Raw genomic sequence first — 15,358 nt, 5'->3', positions numbered from 1 at the left:
CAAAACCAAATTAACTTTTCTAATACCTGCCACCTCTCTGGGCTCTGAACTGTTTTCTCTTGGGCTCTGAACTGATTTCTCTCACCAAGCATATGGCCTTCTAGACAGAATTCTCTCACATTTGGCAGACGGTGGAAGTATTTAAGACTTCATGTTAATTTAATGTCGTTTGCTCCTTCGATGGATGCAAGGACTTTTCAGTTCTGAGCTCCTCATCCCCTTATCAGCAAACAAGGAATGAATGTGTGACCAGAATGTGACTTTGTCAGCCAGTGTGCTGCTGTCCAGCCGAACATATTTTCTCAGATATGTTTAAACAAAGATCTAAGGCCAACTCTCTGTTTTATAGAGAATTATTTATTTATAATAAATTTGTATCAAATTTAAAAAAAATTAGTTGCTTGTTTCAGTTTGTGAGGTTAATATGCTATAGATGCCCAAACTAAGATGCTCTAATTTTTTTTATTTTTTTGGTTTTTGGGCCACACCCGGTGGTGGCTCAGGGGTTACTCCTGGCTATCTGCTCAGAAATAGCTCCTGGCAGGCACGGGGGGACCATATGGGACACCAGTATTCGAACCAACCACCTTTGGCCCGAATCGGCTGCTTGGCAAAGGCAAATGCTGCTGTGCTATCTCTCCAAGCCCAATGCTCTAATTTTAATGAGAAAAAGCTACAGTACAGATTCTATATGGAGATAAAAATTTAAATGTTATGTGTCGCTTAGGCAGCATATATACTAAAATTGGAACGACCACAGAGAAGATTAGCATGGTCCCTGCGCAAGGATGACATGCAAATTCATGAAGCATTCCATATTTTTTAAAAATTTAAATGTTAAATAAAATAGTATAAGTTGAATCCATATAGATGGATATCAACATAGCACACTCAAGGAATACTTATACCAGGAGCACAAAATAATTTTGTATTATCAGACAATTTATTATCCTTTTTAGTACGATAATAAAATCATAGATACAGAAAAATGATGTTTGGCTTGTTTATTTATTTTTATTTTTAGCTTGTTTACTTAATCAATTTTGATTTTGCACCTACTCTGGGTTAGTTCTGTATTGCTCTAGGCAATGGAAATGTTACAACAATATAAACAGGAAAATTCTCTTTCTCATAGGGTTTTCACTCAAGTGGAAGAGAACCAGAAAAAAATTAAATAAACAGAAATCTAAACTGTATAATGCCATGATTCATGATTGCTCTGAAGAGCAATGAAGATGTTGAATAGGATTACAGTTGAATTCATTTGTAACCTCACTCTGGAACAGCGAGGAAGTGAGACTAAGAACAGATTGAGGGAGATACATTGGGCAGAGAGAACTGGGAGCCACAAACTCCAGAATAGGAGGTCAGTTGGGACTCTGGGTGGAGGTTTGAAGATTATGAGTGTGCATGGCAGATGTAAGAATTGATAAGGTAAAAAGAAAATATGAGCAGGAGAGGAGGGTGAGGATGGAGAGATTTTAGATCCAAGATCATGTATGGCTTTGTATGCCAAAAGTAAGGACTTTGATTTCATTCAAAATTGGCACAGAGACTTACTGAATGTTGAGAAGAGAAAAAAATCTAATATTAGGGCAGGTAACATTTATCAAAAGGGTTTAAAAAGGGAAGATCAGTTAAGAACAAAAAGCTTTGGGGCAGGGAGAGATAGCACAGCAGTGTTTGCCTTGCAAACAGCCGATCCAGGACCTAAGGTGGCTTGGTTTCGAATCCTGGCGTCCCACATGGTTTTCCCATGCCTGCCAGGAGCTATTTCTGAGCAGATAGCAAGGAGTAACACCGGTGAGTATAGCGGGTGTGACCCAAAAAGCCAAAAAAAAAAAAAAGCTTTGTTCTGTTCTGGTGAAGTGTTGGTATGTACTGAACAGTGGAGTGATAAGAATGAGTAAACCACTTATTGGTAGCAAATGTATTGTTATTTTTTTCCCCAAGAAACACAAGTATGATATATAATTTATATAATATAAATATATAATATAATATAGCATATATAGGAATATATATAGAGAAAGAAGAGGGGGAGAGAGAGAAATATGTTGAAATTTATCCATAGTAAATAATGTGCAGTTCTAGAGGGTTGATAATGTTCTAGGAAACTTTCATTGTTGAGTCAGAGCTCTGGGATGCCTAATAATGTGTCTATAATCTACATCAAAAGAACTAGGTAAGCCTGTCTTGTAGTTCCAGTCCTCTGGCTAATAAGTCTGACTCTAAGAAAGAGAAGGAGCCTGCAGATAGGAAGAAACCCAAACAACTTGAACATGACCAGGTAGGGAGGGGGACAGATATCTTTAGCAAGGCTTAGATGGACCAGAACAAACAGATTAATCTGCTCAGAGCAAGAAGAAAAAGTCTTGGGACTGAAGCCATAGTATGTCTTGTCTTGCATGCTGACAATCTGGGGTCCTATCCCCAGCCCACATTTGGTTGCCTGAGAACTTCCAGGAGTAATTTCTGAGGGCAGAGCCACAAGTAAACAGCCAGATGTAACATAAGAATAAAAGGAGAAGAGGATGAGATGAGGAGAAGCAAAAGAAGATGAGGAAGGTGAAGAAGAAGAAAGAAGATAGAAGAAGAAAGGAGAAGGAGGAGAAGGAAGAGGAAAAGATGGGAGGAGGGGTGGAGGGGGAGAAAGGGGCGGAGGGGGATGAGGGGGAGGGGGGAGGAGAAGAAAAAGAAAAGGAGGAGGAGGGGAGAGGAGGAAAGAAAAAAGGAGGAAAAAGGAGGAGGGGGAGAATGAGGTGGGAAGAAGGAAGGAGGAGGAGGAAAAGGAAGGTGAGGAAGGAGGAGGAAGAGGAGGAAAGGGAGGAAGGAGGGAGGGAAAAGAAGAGGGAGAAGAGCAGGAGGTGCATAGCCAGTTTAGTGGGAGGTACGATGATTAGTTTCAACAAATGGACTCCAGGGCTCACCACATAGGTCAGAGGCCATGTCCAAGGGCAGATTCACAGGAACAGGAGGCTGAGGCCAAATGGGATGCTTCTTTTTCCTTTCTCTACTTTCGTTTTTTTTTTTTTTTTGGGGGGGGGGCCACACCCGGCAGTGCTCAGGAGTTACTCCTGGCTGTCTGCTCAGAAATAGCTCCTGGCAGGCACGGGAGACCATATGGGACACCGGGATTCGAACCAACCACCTTTGTCCTTGATCGGCTGCTTGCAAGGCAAACGCCACTGTGCTATGTCTCCGGGCCCTCCTTTCTCTACTTCTGAATAGTTATTTACCTTCTAAAAATAAAATGCCTAGTCCACCCCCTGTCTTGCCTCACCATGACCGCCACTAAAATTGAAATGTTATAGCAATTTTTGAAAAGTCCCTCATAAAGTATATAAAAACCCCTTCAGATGTCACACTTAAGAAGACATTTGAAAGTGGTCCCAGCAGCAAGATAAAGCTATCAACAGTACTATCTTGTATTCACAATATGCTGGAAGGTCTCATTCAATGCAGGACCAAAAGATAGGATGATGTGTTTCAACTTTAAAAAGAGATAGCAAAACTGCTCTTGCTTATATACTAATTTGATTCTCTGTCCAAGGGAAAATCTAAGAGTTTTTGTGAGCTTTTTATACTGGTTAGAAAGTTCTATCAGTTTACTAAGATAGTAAAAACATTGCAATGTTCCACATCACAAAGAATGGAGAACAATCAGTGCTGGCGGGAACGTGGAGAGAAAGGAACTCTTATCCACTGCTGGTGGGAATGCCAATCTAGTCCAACCTTTATGAAAAGCGATATGGAAGATTTCTCCCAAAACTGGAAATTGAGCTCCATTTGACCCAGCTATACTACTCCTAGGAATATACCCTACGGAACACAAGAATACAATACAAAAATTCCTTCCTCAAAAAATCCCTGCCTCACACCTATATTTACTGCAGGCACTATTCACAATAGCCAGCTCTGGAAATAGCCAAGATGCCCTTCAACAGATGAATTGGCTTAAGAAAACCTGTGGTACATATACACAATAGAATATTATGCAGCCATCAGGAGAAGATGGAGTCGATGAAATTTTCCTATACATGGATGTACATGGAATCTTCATTCTGAGTGAAATAAGTCCAGAGGGAGAGAGATAGACACAGAAGATAGATCACTCATCTATGGGTTTTGAAGAAAATAAAAGTCATTTTTACAACAATTCTCAGAGACAAAGAGAGGAGGGGCTAGAACTTCCAGCTTACTTTCATAAGCTCACCACAAAGATTGGTGAGTGCAGTTATAAAAATAACTACACTGAGAACTACCATAACCATGGAATGAATGAGGGAACTGGAAAGCCTGTCTAGAGTACAGGTAGGGGTGGGGTGGGATGGAGGGAGATTTGGGGACACTGGTGGTGGGAAATGTAGCACTGGTGAAGAGGGGTGTTCTTTACATGACTGAAACCTAATCACAATCATATTTGTAATCAAGATGTTTAAATAAAAAGATAAAAAAAGATCATTGCAATTTCAACAAAAACAGTATCAACTTTGAACATACCTAGGAAAAAGAGATATTTACTATATAGTGACTTAGATAGCTATCCAGAAAAATATATTTGAAGTTAAAACATGTAAAGACAAAAAAAATACTACTTACATTTAAAAAATATGAAGATGTCATTTTCCTGCAAATGCTCTCTAAACTTAATAAAATTCTAACCAAAATCCAAAAGAGAATTTATGAAACTTGTCAAGTGAATCCTAACATTAATATGGAAGCACTGAGGATCAAGAAGAGCCAAGATAAATTTGAAGAAGAACAAATTGGGGGGTTGGGGAGGGGAGAAATGTGCCTGACCAAATACATCAAGAATTTATAGAACTATAGAAAATGAGGCCCTGTGGGTATTGGCATAGGAAGAGTCGAATAAACCAAAGGAACATACAAAGAGTCCAGAAAGAGATACTTGCATCTGTGGAAACTTGAACTGTTACCAAGGGGGCACTTCAAATTGGGGCATAAGGAGAATCTTTAAGGAGTGAAACTTGGGACAATAGTTAACCATATGGAAAAAATAAAATCACCAAGATCCCATCCTCACACACATATGCAGAAATAAATTCCAAATGGTTGAGGGACTTCAATATTCAGGCAGCTCTGGGGTAGAAAATATGCCTTCTTTTCATTATATTTAGATAAGGGAAAATTTCTTTGAGAGAAATAAAAAAGTAAACATATTATTAAAAAAATTGATGATACCAGATAAAATTTTAAATTGAAATAAATTTCTTATCTTCAACGAAAACTGACCAAGTGAAAAAAAATAAGCCACAATATGAAAAGGTTTTTATGATACATAAAGATTACAGATGAATTTCTTTGAAAAGATCAATAAGAGTCCACTATAGGCATTTCAAAAAAAATAGGTTAATAATGAATAAAAAAAGTTGCTCAGGGCCAGGAGAGATAGCACAGCGGCATTTGCCTTGCAAGCAGGCCGATCCAGGACCAAAGGTTGGTTGGTTCGAATCCTGGTGTCCCATTATGGTCCCCCCATGCCTGCCAGGAGCTATTTCTGAGCAGACAGCCAGGAGTAACCCCTGAGCACGCCGGGTGTGGCCCAAAAACAAAACATCAACAACAACAACAAAAAAGTTGCTCAATCTACTGATACTTAGGGAAATGAAAAAATTAACAGTATGAGTCTATTTTCAGATCAACAAATCTTCAATCACAATACAACCAAGCATCATCAGAATGACTACTCAGCAGGCATCTAGTAAAAGTGATATCATCTTTTGGAGAGTTTTCACACCAATTTAAAAAATTGTATATGTGTGAAAGGAAGTGGTGTAAAAATTGTAGCATTTTTTTTTGGATAAAATATAAAAACTGAAATGTCATTCAATAACAAAGTAGATTCATAGTTGTGATGGGCATAAAGCTGAGTATTACAAAGTACTACAGGTGATTTTGAGAAAATTCAGATGCTTTCTCAAAAGCAGCTATAAAAAGAAAGTTGCTAAATTGATATGAATAGTAGTCTATCGTTTATGTTAATTTTTAAAAATGGTAAAAATGTGCAAAGTTATAAACTTGCACACATTATGAGTATATACAGTTATGTGGTCCTGAATGGATGGCTATATAAATATGGAGCAAAGAACTTCTCAAACAAATGTAATATTGACATCAAGAAGGGTTATTCATTTCTATGGGAAGTTTCAAAAAATAAGAGCAGGTCAAAGAGACACTTCAGGGATGAAGGCATTTGTTTTGCTCACAGAAGAACCAATTTAATCATAGCCTCTGGAGCACAGAGGCAGGAATAGATCTGAAGCCCCACTAGGAATAACCCAAAACAAAACAAAACAAAATTTTAAGATGAGAGCAAACTCAGTTTGCCCTGCTCTTGTAAAGTTTGCATTTTGTCCTGCTCTTGTAAAGCTGCGCAGAAAAATAAAGTGCAAAGGTGTTGCACATTTGTTATTCCCCAGAGTTGAGCTGCTCTGCCTCCATCTACATTTATTAAATAGAGTTTAATAACAAATCATTACATCCCAAACTGCATGAAGGTTATCCCAGAGGGCTGTAAAGAGAAAGCAATAGCTTTCATCTGTAGGTTTGGGAATGTTTCAAAATTTGAACCATTTCATAAAGGAAAAAAGCAAAGTAACTGAAAGAATTCATGGCATCCCATTACTTCTTGTTCGTCTTCCATATTTATATGTTTAACAAGCATCATATTCATTAGAAAAATCCCGATAAGCTGCTAAAAGTGTGGTAAGTTAACAAAAGTTACTGCCAGGCCTAGTCCACGATGTTCTCCATCGACTAGAGTGGATAAGTAAAAATAAAAATGTTTTAAAGTTAACTATAAAGACCACTTTACTCTGTACTTCATTTTGTCGTCCTCAGAGGTAAATCCCTGAAGTCATGCTGCTTCAATATAGATCTCAGAAAGTCTAAGTCAAGGTAAAGATCACCCCTGTTGACGTAATGAAAGGGGAGGTCCAGAATCCTTTTCGGCTCTGAGGCCCTCAGCTGGAAGTATTCATGGATGGGGATGTTTCACCAGGAATCAGGCTAGAGCTGAGCACAGAGCCTGATTTGAACCAGAAACCTGCTGGCCCAGAACCCCCCATCCCCTGGAAGCCCTGAAACCCTGCTCTGAGCTCTTTCCCTGTGTGGTATCTGCTGCAGCAGCTTTATTAATAAGTTGTGCCAGAGGCCATGATGAGTTAATGCCCTATGGGTTTTAAGATCTTAATTCTTCGTTCAAATAGTAATTAAATCTAAAGCTTAACTCTGTTAAGAGTTTTTTTCTTTCATTCAGTGGGTAGCCTACTTGTCAAGGGCAGGGGGTTCCTAAACTCTCTAAGCCCTGATTAAAATACTTTTTGCAAACACAGTACAGAATCACCTGACCTTATGCAGTCACTTTTAAAAAAAAGTTTTAATCTCATGGTGGTGTGGATGTTAGCTGATAACAGCAAAAATTAATTTTTTGTTCACTTAACAATCATTTTTACTCAAGCTTTATACTTCGTTGAGAGGGTCATTTTTTTTTCCTGAAGAAAACATGGAAGATAGAGAAAGTTAGAAAGTGGGACCAATAAAGATTCCTTGTCCCCTCTGCATGAAGAGAACTCTTATGAAAGGCTGAGGTCTTTCCTTTCTTTATATTTAATCTTTTCTGTATGTGGTTTGGATTTGGATTTTAGAACTCCCCTAGCTTGGCATTTATTTCCGTTTATGTATGTATGTATTTAAAGTGAATAACATTTTCAAGATATGGGGTATGGCTGCCCTGGCTTGTTTTAACGGAATCATGTCCTCCTGATCAGATTATTGAGTCTGGTAAGACTCTTAATTCACTTTTCTAGTTTGTTCTGGTGTCCACTTAGAAGCAGTGGGTTATACAGATAGAACAGGATTGGGCCCCTCACTGATCTCAACATTCTCTACCTCCTCATCATATGTGTCCTACATGTGTACACCTTGATGTTTTTGGTAGGAAAAACACCACTATTCAGTCTCACCCAAGACATAACCTCTTTATTTTGAGTGGGGAGGGGCACACTCAACTCTGCACTCAGGGATTAATTCTGACTGGGTTTGGGACACCATATGTGGTTCTAAGAATTGAATCAAGTTGGCTACATGCAAGGCAAACACTCTACTCATTGTAATATTTCTCTAGCCCTGAGCCTCCTAGATTTTACACACAGTAGCTTTGTCCTATACCATGAGCACAATCTCTAGGACAGAAAACGAAGGCAGTAACTCCCAAGGACTTAGTTTGGTTCTCTATCAAGAACAGGAAGTTGAAACAAAGGGGAGGAAACAGAAGGAGGTGAAAAAGGAAGAGGAGGAGGAGGAGGAAGGGGAGGTGGAGGGTGGAAAGAGAGGGAGAGGAGGGTGTGGAGAGAGAGAGAGAGAGAGAAAGAGAGAGACAGACAGACAGAGAGACAGAGAGAGACAGAGAGACAGAGAGAGGGAAGAGAAGGAGGAGGAGGAGGTTGAGGAGGAAGAGGAAGGTGCTCTTTGATCACATCCAATGAAACTTGTAAGAACAAACTTAATTGCCTTTTCCTGGTTTAGAGATCTGGAAAATTCTGTAGGGCCTCAAGGGCCTTGGATTAGTGATTGTGCTGATTAGTGAGTGCTGAAGATTATCTGACACTAAGGAAGACATTTCACTCCCGAGGCACGACTAAACTGTCCCTCTTGACCCCAAAGGCAAGGTTCCTGCAAGGGGCCAAAAAGGAAGGAGAGGGCAGGGGATAGGATTTGGAGGGGAGGAAAGAGAAGTGGAGAAAGAGGAGAGGAGGGAAAAAGGGAAAGGGAAGGGGAAAAAGGGGAAGAAAGAGGAGGGAAGAAGGAGGGAAACATGGTGACCGCTTCTCACAGAGGTGTCTGCTGAGGGGAGTGACTTTTTCTTCCAGTCAAGGCCACAGAAAAGGAATGCACATTTTCCAACAAAACAACATTGTCAGCAGTGCCCATGAGAATTGAATTCCCCTTGTTTGGGAGGAATGGTAAACATGTTTTTAGTTGACTGAACTTTGTTCCTTGAGTGGGAGCAGATCTGCTGTGGATGAGACAACCATTGACATGGCCTGGTCCCCTCACACTGTCCAAATGTGAGACACTTGGGAGTATGTTTTTAAGCATGATTCTTAAATCTCATGAGTGACACTCCTTGACCAATCCCCTAGGTTTATAGATTTTTGGTATTATCTTTTTAAGAGAATTGCTAGGATAGCATTATGGGCATTTTCATAGTAGAGATTATTTTTATAATCCCTTCCAATTCTTTCACCTCTCTCATTTTTTTCATTCCTCAGGACTCAAGTGAAGAATGGATTGGAATTAAAATGTTTTCCAGTCCTTTGCAGCTATAATCACTATCACTTTGAACCAATTTTTCAGGTTTTTCCTTGTTTTCTCTAAAACATGAAAAACTCTATTTTACTAGAGTATTTTAACCTGACATAATATATATATATATAGTGTAATTTTTTTTGCCTTTTATAAATTTTGGGAAAGACCTGAAGAAATGAATCAATAATAAAAAATGTTTAAGGTATGAAATAAATGAATCTGGATGCATAGAGTTAAGATAAAATTTGATTAGTAGGAAAGTAACAACAAAAGAGAAAAGCAGAAGGGGCTAGAGCGATAGCACAGCAGTAGGGTGTTTGCCCTTGCACACAGCTGACCCAGGACAGACCTTGATTCAATTCCCTGGCGTCCTATATGGTGCCCCAAGCCAGGAGCTACTTCTGATGCATAGCCAGGAATAACCCCCTGAGCATCACCGGGTGTGGCCTCAAAACAAAAACAAAAACAAAAGAAAAGAGAAAAGAAGAGTCTTTACATGAAGCCAAAATAATGTGAAAATATGAAGGAACAAGGAACACAAAATGGCTCTGCTGGCACCAAAACAGCCCAGTAACCCCCTAAAGGGATGATTAGTATCACCATTATGCAAGAGAATAATTTTTATAAATGTTCTTTTAAGTGAATTATTTTTTTATAATTCCCACTTTCCATTTAAGTTGTAGCATAGCAATATAAAATAAAATTCTCTTGTGCCCCTGCTAAGGGAGTTGACTTGGTAGGGATTAAGAATCTGGGGGGTTCTGATAAAGGGAAGATCACATTGGTGGGGGGACTGGTGTTGGAACATGAATGCCTGGAACAAGTGTATTATGGACAATTTAGTAAATCAGTGTTTAAATGTCAAACATTAAAAAATGATGGAGGGGTGTTAATATAGCTCTATATCCAAGCCACAGATCAAGAACACTGACTACATGGAGATCCAAACATACAACCACCCAGACTTTAAAATGTGCCCAACAAGTTGTCATTCTGGTATATGGGGCATAGGGCAGTGGCAGAGAAAACAGGAGGGAACCTGGAAACATTGGTGGAGAGAAATTGACAACTGGTTTGGTCAGATGGATGACTGGAACACTGTAGATCTAAAATTCCACTATCAATAGCTTTGTAAATCACAAATAATTTTTAATTAAATAAAAATATATCTATTATGATCAACTATTGTGATGCATTTTCTTTAAATGAAAATCTTTCTCATGCAAAAATATATCTAAACTAAAATTAAGGTAGTAAATGCAAAATTAAAGTAAGTATGGAGATAAAAAAACAAACAAACAAGTGGGAACCATGCTTACAAATGAATTTATGAAAGGGAATAAAAACTTGGAGAAGAAATACAGACCAGAAGCAGATAGAAAAAAATCTTTATAATGTTCTGTTTCAAAGTGTTTTCTCTAAGAATGAGGTTTTAATTATCAAAGAAATGTTTTGAAATTGAATTACTACGTACATGTATTACTTAAAATAATCTCTTGTGAACACCTCATATCCATCATTTTGAGCCTTTGAAGTTTATAGTTTAGACATCCTCAAAGAGAGGTTGGAAAAAAATCAAAACCAAGCCCCAGGCTACAGGCAGGGCAGGAGAGGTCAGACAGAGAGCGAGTGGGTGTCAATCTCTACTGAGCAAAATGCATCTTCCTGGATCTGCTCTCTCCTAGATGGAAGCAGACGTTTACAGTCCATGGGCATCGAACAGGAGAGCCCCTTGCAGAAAGGAACAAGCAGAGGCTGATTCCATTTTGTGCAGCTTGAGAAATAGCCTGGAAAGTCACAAAAGGGCTGAAGCACAAGGCCCCAGACTTAGTTGTGAAAATTCTCCACGTAGAATGTAAATTTGGCATCTTGGAGAGCTTCCTCCTTCTCTGCATGTACATTATAGTTTTATGACTGCTGTTTCTCCATCACTGTCTTCTGTCTCTGTCTCTCTATCTCTCATGAGTAACATCACACATAGCCTAGTTCTCAATTATGTGGCTTATTGTAATTGGCATAAGTTGTTTCTTCTTCTTCCCAAGTCATATTTTAAGTCAAACCTTTCTTTCCATTCTAATGCATAATAAAAGGGTGTCTAGTACTTTTGTATTTTAGAGCAGAAAAAAAAATGGTATCACACGGTATAGTCAGGCCCAAATGCTTTAAAATATATGACTTGCTGTAGTGTATAAAGCGCAGAGGGACTTTACAAGAGAGTCTTAAAAATATCTTAACTTATATTTAAGGAGCAAATGAAAGGAGCAGAGATTTATTGTTTTTATTGGGGGGGTACACCTGGTAGGTGATCAGAGTTATTTCTTGTTCTGTGTTCCAGGGTCACTCATAGAGGGTCTCAGGGAACCATATGGGATGCCAGGGATCAAACTGAGGTTAGCTGCATGCAAGGAAACTGCCCTACCCACTGTACTATCACTCTAGTCCAGGGCAGAGATTTCTTATTATGAGAAAACCTATCTGATTTTGAAATTTTGCTTTTATTTATTTTTTTTTTGGGGGGGGGTCATGCCTGGTGGTGCTCAGGGTTTACTCCTGGCTCTGGGCTCAGAAATTATTCTTGAAAGGTCTTGGGGGAACCATATAGGGTGCCAGGGATCTAACCTGGATTGGCTGCATGCAAGGTGAACACCCAATCCAGAGCACCCTATTGCTATGGCCATGCCAAAATTTTGCTTTAATATTTTTTTAATCAGTGTGGTTTTAAAATTATTCACAGCTGAGTTTTTATACATACATACAATGTTTTAGCATCAATCCCCATCATCAGTGGAATTCCTTCACCAACGCTCCCACAGTTCATCCTATGTCCCCCCCTCCCCCCCCCACACCTAGTCTATCCTAGCCTACTATCATAACAGGCGTTGTTTTTAAGTTTGGTTGTTAAAGTTTGGGTCTCATAATTTTATTGTTGTTGACTTTGTGGCTTGGATATTAGTTCGGTACTTTCTTAATACCATTAATGTACCTTAGTCCCCTTGGCTGCTGTCTTTGTTATTTTATATTCGACTTTCTCCTCATCCATTTAATTATTTCCTTTCTCCTAAACTCCTTTGCCTTAGTTAATTTTTTCTCCATTTTTATTCACAAACGTGTGACTAGATTTTATTTCAAATCAATGCAATCTTCAGTTTTCTTGAAATGTTAAAATGATCCTTTGGGTTATAAACTGATGAGGATAGATTTTATTGATTCAACATATATTTTAGTTTTCAAATAACAACATGTGGTCCAACAAATAGTACTTGTTCTCATTTTTCTCCAATTTCCAAAATGTGCCTTTGTTTTAAATAATCATCACTTGGTAAAATTGTTTTATTTTTTACTAAGGTGAATAAAACATCCTTAAAAATATACTTGCTTCATAAATCTAGAGATTTGGCACTTCTAGCAGAAATATTTTGGAACAAAAATTGAAAGAGCTCAAATTGCATTGTATAGGTAAAATAAAAGACATAATTGTATGTCAAGAGATCCTGCAAATATTTTCTGCTATTTTTAGTACTAACCACTAAATAACAGGATTATCTTGGTAATTTGGGGTTCTTTAGAATTTAATTGCTGATGATGCTAATTTTTCAAGTCTTGTATAGTTATATATTGTGATAAACCATTTAACTAAGATAAAAACTGAGGGGCCAAAGTGATAGCACAGTGGTAAGGCATTTGCCTTGCTACGAAGCTAACCCAGGACAGACACCGGTTCAATCCCTGGCATCCCATATGGTCCCCTGAGTCAGGAGCAATTTCTGAGCAACAGAGCCAGGAGTAACCCCTGATTACTGCTGGGTGTGCTCCCTAAACAAACAAACAAAAAATAAAATTGAGAAGATTTTGTCTTCTAGACATCTTATAGATGAGTTTACTATCATGAACTAATCACAAAAACAAGTCTCACTGAGTTTTGAATGCTAGAACAAGTGTCTTTCTATTATAATTTTTTATTTAAGTGTAAGAAAAATGTATTTTTCCTCAGCAGTGCTGAGGCCAACTGAGATAATTCTGGATGCAGTGCTCAAGAACATCCAGTGTCAGGGTTTAAGCCTGGGGCTTCCACATACAAAGCTTTTCACTCAGTTCTGGAAGCCCTCTCCCTGACTCAAAAAATAGGAAATTTTCTCCTATAATTTTCATTATTTGAGTGGACAGTATGCCATACCTAGCAGTGCTCAGGAACTACCTTATTTCAGTGCCAGAGATCACTATGGCTGTGCTCATAGGACCATATGCAGTGCTAGGGATTTAATGGGGACCAGCCACATGCAATGAAGCACTTCATTTAGTTTTGGGGGCCACACCCAGCAGTGCTCAGAAATTGCTCCTGGCTCTGCACTAAGGATTCACTCCTAGAGGATCTTGATGGATTATATGTGATGCTAGAGATCAAATCCGAGTCAACACATAACTACTGTGCTATCTATCTGGCCCCAGGAAAATTTTTACTTATTAGTTTTCCCACACCTTGGCAATTTGGGAGCAGGGTAGGGGGTCTATTTCTAGAGGTGCTCCTAACAGCTTTGGGCGGCCTTTGATGTGCTGGAGAACAAACCTTTTGAGTCTCTCACATACAAAACATGCATGCGACCTTTGGCATTGTTTTTGGTCCCATCTTGGTGACTTTTATAGAAAATCTCTCTTGGTTTCCCCTGGAATACCAAACACTGAAAATGCTCAATAAATACTTATTCTTTGGGCCCGGGGAGATAGCACAGAGGTGTTTGCCTTGCAAGCAGCCGATCCAGGACCAAAGGTGGTTGGTTCGAATTCCAGTGTCCCATATGGTCCCCCGTGCCTGCCAGGAGCTATTTCTGAGCAGACAGCCAGGAGTAACCCCTGAGCACCACCGGGTGTGGCCCAAAAACAAACAAAACAAAACAAAAACAAAAAAAATACTTATTCTTTGAAACATGTTCAGTTAGTATAATGTTACATAAACAATCTCATTCAAATTTTCTTGTTCATGTCTCAGGAAAAAAACCTCTCTCTACCATAAATGGCTCTTTGGTCAGCCTCCCACAGAAAATTTTCTCCAATCTCAGTATTTGTTTTCTAATTGGCTCTTATATATTTAATTCATTCTCTGTTTCCCCAAAGAGATCACTTTACAGGTAAGGACAATGATCAAATGCAAATCAATAATCTCAGGGGATTTTTATTTGTTTTTTGGGCCACACCCTGTGACACTCAGGGTTTACTCCTGGCTATGTGCTCAGATTGCTCCTAGCTCTGGGAACCATAGGGATGTTGGAGATCAAAACCAAGGTTCATTCTGGATCGACTGCATGCAAGGCAAATGCCCTACCAATATGCTATTGTTCTGGCCCTATGATTCTTCTTCTTATAACTGCTATTATTTTTAATCTTTCTGTTTCCTTTGAACTGAAAACATATTTACAGAAGTATCCACCACTCCCCAGATCATGCATGAAAGTTAAATATAATGTTTGCACTCTCCTTAACATCTCTTCTCAACAGAAACTATTTTCTATATCAAGTCCTTATCTTAGCAGTCTGGAGTTCTAGGTTTCACATTTTGTGATTCCAGAACTGTGAAGCTTTGGTTCTGAAAGGGGTCCCTGGTTATTTAACATGCAGCAAGGAGGGAGCAATAGTTGGGGTGTAGGCCTGACCCTCACCCATTTTCATTTGGTCCTGGGGAACATGAGCTGCACTCCATTTCTAAAGAGGTGCAAAAGAGTTTTTTTGTTTTTTCTTTTTTTTAAATCAGCTTCCAGTAGTTTCCATGCAGATATCCAGAAGTCCTACAAGTACTGGGAGGAGGCAATAGCCTGGGAAGCTCTGCTTATCTGGGACATGGGGTACCTCACAGCCAGTTTTCCTTTTCTTCTGAAGTGTAACGCCACATCTGCACACTGGTCTGCCCACCTTGAGGCTACACGTTTCACACCACATCCCTGCCCCCCCCCCTTATTCTTGCCTGTGGCCTGACTCCCAGCAGCTTGTATCTGTGATAGGTTAGAGTGTCATGCCGTTGTCCCATAATACTGCT

At 39.1% G+C, this 15,358-nt stretch overlaps 1 non-coding gene across 1 annotated transcript; it reads left to right on the top strand.

Moving 5' to 3' along the window:
* The first annotated feature begins 714 nt into the window (after positions 1-714).
* On the top strand, positions 715-823 carry LOC126023599 (U6 spliceosomal RNA). Its single transcript, XR_007500712.1, has one exon. It is a non-coding gene; the product is annotated as a U6 spliceosomal RNA (small nuclear RNA).
* The last annotated feature ends 14,535 nt before the right edge of the window (positions 824-15,358 follow it).

This window comes from Suncus etruscus, chromosome 11, assembly GCF_024139225.1.
Source record: "Suncus etruscus isolate mSunEtr1 chromosome 11, mSunEtr1.pri.cur, whole genome shotgun sequence".
Classification (NCBI taxonomy): domain Eukaryota; kingdom Metazoa; phylum Chordata; class Mammalia; order Eulipotyphla; family Soricidae; genus Suncus; species Suncus etruscus.
Note: the sequence above shows the minus strand (reverse complement) of the source record. Positions and strands in the feature narration are given on the sequence as shown.